The sequence below is a fragment of the Mus pahari genome, chromosome X (assembly GCF_900095145.1).
Source record: "Mus pahari chromosome X, PAHARI_EIJ_v1.1, whole genome shotgun sequence".
Lineage (NCBI taxonomy): Eukaryota > Metazoa > Chordata > Mammalia > Rodentia > Muridae > Mus > Mus pahari.
Genome location: NC_034613.1, coordinates 54,251,684 through 54,256,477, shown reverse-complemented (window position 1 = coordinate 54,256,477; position 4,794 = coordinate 54,251,684).

Sequence of the window (4,794 nt, the reverse complement as noted above, 5' to 3'; positions counted from 1 at the left end):
AGAGAGAGAGAGAGAGAGAGAGAGAGAGAGAGAGAGGCACATGAACACACAGAGAGGCAATGCTCATCTGCACATGTACATACATATTGATAATAAAATTTAAAATGAGCTAATATCATTTTTGTCATTTGTTATCTTAACTAGATTTAAGACCATAAGAATGGCATTAAAATTTTTTCTTGTCAGCAACTCTACACAGAATTACAAATTACGTGATTTTATAATCACAAATATTTTGAGAGAAAATTTACCTTGTAAAGCTAAAACAATGACATACTTCTGCCTTCAGTGACATTTACTGAGAACTTATTTTATATAAAACACTGAAATGTAGAACATAAAATACCTACCTTTAATTTTTAAAATTTACTTGTGTCTTATTTTGTAGTTTTGAGGCAGGGTCTTCTGTATCTTAGGCTAGCCTGAAACTCTTTATGTTTAAAATATTCTTGACCTCCTAGTTCTCCTATCTCTATAGTACAGGTGACAATATAATGAGATATTTCAGAGTAGGTCTGTCTTAATTCAATGAAGTTTTGTGTGAAAAATCCAGTATGTCCTGTCACTATTGCTTTCACTCTATCCAGAGTGGTATTCTTTTGTTTTATTTCTTATATCTAGATGTAGCTTCACAATTTACTGAAAAACTCCATTGTGTTCCTTAAAAGAGCTTCACCAGTCATAGCTCTAAGTATTTCAGGGTCTGAGGCTATCCCTTTCTAAAATATAATTCCCAAGGTTACTCTGGGAATTAATATCTAGATGGTGAAAGAAGAAGAGATTCAGTAATGTGTCATGTCAGGGCTATAACATGCATATCATTCCATTGGCAAGAAAACAGCTACATGGTCACATTTCCTACAATGGAGAGTCTAGTAAAGTTAGATTAACTGTGATCAGAGGGAAAATAAAAGAAATTTAGTTAGCACATAATAAGGCTTCTGTAGCAAACATCCATTATTTTTTGTTTCAGGATATTTGTCCCCTGAGATTTTAAACTGGAAAAACCCCGTTTCTTCTTGTGGTGTGGCTCAGCCCTAGCACACAACTTTAAACCTAGAGCTTTCTGTAAACAGGAACTAAATAAAGTCAGTGATAGGTCAAGACGTGGAATAAGCAACAAGTTAATAAAGAGGGAATGTAAGAAAACCCAGAAAAGAGAAAGGAGAGGGGAGGGGAGGGGAGGGGAGGGGAGAGGAGAGGAGGGGAGGGGAGAGGAGAGGAGAGGAGAGGAGAGGAGAGGAGGGGAGAGGAGGGGAGAGGAGAGGAAGGGAGAGGGGAGGGGAGAGGAGAGGAGGGGAGGGAAGAGGAGGGGGGGGGGGGGGGGGGGGGGGGGGGGGGGGGGGGGGGGGGGGGGGGGGGAGGGGAGGGAAGAGGAGAGGAGAGGAGAGGAGAGGAAAGGAAAGGAAAGGAAAGGAAAGGAAAGGAAAGGAAAGGAAAGGAAAGGAAAGGAAAGGAAAGGAAAGTCAAGTCTATGTTTTGAAGGGTATTTAAAACAATGAGACATTAAAACAAATTAGAAAGAGAAGGGGCTTTTTCAACTTCCTTGGAGTAGTAAAGTCAGCTGGATGCTTTCTCTGCCTCTTTGAGCTAGCAGGCTATCACCTCAGCATCTGGCTCCTGAGACTTTATTGGTAAATCAAATGTTTGGGATTTGGGGGTTGTGTTTTGTTTTGCTTGTTTGTTTGCTTGCTTATTTGTTTTAAACATACATTTTTAATTAAATCATTTTATTTATTTACATTCCAAATGTTGCCACTCTTCCCGGTTCCCCTTCCAGAGTTCTTCACCAGATCCCCCTTCTCATTTCCCTCTTAGAAGACGTTCCTTCAGCCTCCTCATGCACCCACCCATTCCCATCTCACCCCCACCCGCAGCATCCCCATTCCTTGGGTCATCAAGGATTAGGCACATTCTCTCCCACTTAGGCCAGTCTTCTACTACATATGTGCTGAGGACCACAGACCAGCCCGTGTATGCTCTTTGGTTGGTGGCTTAGTTTCTGGGAACTCTGAGAGGTCTGGGGTTCTCTGAAAGACTCTGCCAGCAGCTGAGTAAACCATTGCACTAAGGTCAGGACCACTATGGAAGACGTATGGGAAGGACTGAAAGAGCTGAAAGAGATGGCAACCCCATAGGAAGAACAATATCAACTAACTTGGACCCCTTAGAGGTCCCAAGGATTTTGTTTTTTTAATAGCAACACATTATGCCATTTGAACTTCCTAAGGAATTTGTGGTACTTGATAAATATTAATATCTGTTTTTATGGATAATAAACATATCTAAAGTGAAATATGAAATCTAGGGCTATATTTCCCTTTAACTGGAAAAGGCCAATGCTACAGTTGAACTCAGAATAACTGCTCTAGTCCTAAAATTTCTACTCTTTTCTTTTGATCTGTTTTGTTTTTTAAGACAGGATGTCTTTGTGTGGCCCTGACTGTCTTAGAACTCAATCTATAGTCCAGGCTGGTCTTGAACTCATATCTGTCTGCTTTTGCATCCTGAGTAATGGGATTGAAAACTGTATACACTCAGCTCAAATTTCTACTCTTATACAACATGATCTGTTGGTTTCACTAAAATACAGTACCTTCTTCCTATTAGGAGAGCCAAATAGAAATGAAACATATTATGTACATTGAAACTATTTGAAGGAGCTATTAAAATTCAAGTGGATGGGCAATTCAACGTATTATGTGAGAACTCTCAGCATTATAAATTAACTAAATTTTTATCTGTATGCCTAGAAAAAGAAAGAAAAATCAATGTTGCTTATGGAAACAACACTTTTCACTTGAATATAATCTGGTCTCTGTTGGAAGACTTCCAAAGTTGGTACTGATGAGAGAAAGCCATATTTTAATGTTTAAATATAAATGAATTTCTTCCTAAAAATAAGCAAGTGGTGCTAGGAAAGGGCAAAATCTACAGAAAATTATCATTCAGGTAGAAAGATGTTTAATAATGCTAGTTACCTCCACTGGTGATATAGAGACTTGAAACAAGGTTTTTGTTAATTCAAAATTTTAAAAAAAATCTCTCTTATCTCAGGAAGTAGGGCTTTCCATGCAATTCTGAGCTAATGCTTTAGGTTGAAGATTTTAAGAAATAGTTTGCTTTCTTCTTTTATGTCATTGCTGAAATTTTGTAGAGATTTCATTGAACATGTTGCATAAATACTATGATATCAGGAGTCTATGATATCAGGAGTATGAATGTTTCATAATTATGAAAAAAAACAGATGTAATGATCACCCATCTGGTTGACTAAGCATCTGAATTTGTACCTTTGTATTCCAACCCCTTAAAATTTAAGAGTTCCTATAAGGCTTTTAATTGTATAATAACTCATTTTAATGCAAAATTATGCATAATGTTTCTCTTTCAGGTGGAAATCACTATCAATTTGAAGAATGTTTGATAATGTATCTAACTTTTTCAGAAAATGCTAAAATGAAAGTCAAAATATTTGCCTTTCCTCTCTTTGAAGGTTGTTTTTATATATTAATTGCCTTAATTCTAACTTTAGCTTGAAATATCTTTCTAGTAACTATAACTTGGTGTGAATTAGTTAAAATTCTTCAAAAGAACAATATAAAAAGATATGCTGAGTCATGAAATAACACTTATGCTTTATGCCAATTGCAACCGTTTCCAAGTGTTTTTGGGTAACTCTATTTTCTACCTTGATTTGTATGGGTGAGTGGTTGGTTCAATTATAGCCACACTGGGGCTGTAGAAGACCCATTCTGTGTCTTTTAGAGAGAGCAACTGAATAGGTGTTGGGATGCTCATAGCTTAGGGCCAGCTAGATTTCATTTTATCAATAGAGCTAAACTCTTGCTATCTGTCAGAGTTTGTCTATTATGAAGGAATTTCTAGTGTTTTCATGGGGCTCTAATAGGCCAATCCTTATGAGCTGTGGTCATTGGATGGTAGGTAATTTTTATTTCAGAGTTCAATGTTGATGTTAGCAAAAATACACATCCAGTTGCACACTTCATCATTTGTATCTGAGGACAAAAATGTGACATTCTAGTCAAATTTATAGCAGAATTTAATTTACTTTAGAACATTTACTATCTAAATAAATGTGGGGAGGGGAAAAATTTGGAAAGTGTCTTTGTGTGTGTGTGTGTGTGTGTGTGTGTGTGTGTGTGCGTGCTCATGAATGTACTTACGCTTGTATATTGTGTAAATATAATTATCAAGAACAAGGTTTTAGTATTAGACAAATTTGTGTTCAAATGATGACTCTGTTATGAGCAGAGCAAAATGACTTTGAGAAATTTAATTCATATTACCCTCAGTTGCTCTATGCTAATTTCAATAATGGTGGGATCATCATAAAAACTATCTTTGGGATTATAGGACCTTTTTATCATGTCCTTTAAGAGATCCATCTATTTATGTAGCCAATATAGGTATAACACATATACATAAATGTATACCATAATATTTAGCAAACAATAAATTCATAAATAACCTGGGATGGATGATATTTAAGAATATGGTCACACAAAAATATTGACTTCTCTCTCATAAGAAATGAAATAAAACCTGGACTGTGGGGCAAGCCTTTAAACCCTGCTCTCAGGAGGCAGAGACAGATGTATCTCTATGAGTTCTAAGGCCAACCTGGTCTACAGAGTGAATTCCAAGAAGGCAAAACTACACAGAAAGATCCTGTCTCAAAGAAAGAAAGAAAGAAAGAAAGAAAGAAAGAAAGAAAGAAAGAAAGAAAGAAAGAAAGAAAAGGAGGAGGAGGAGGAGGAGGAGGAAGAAGGA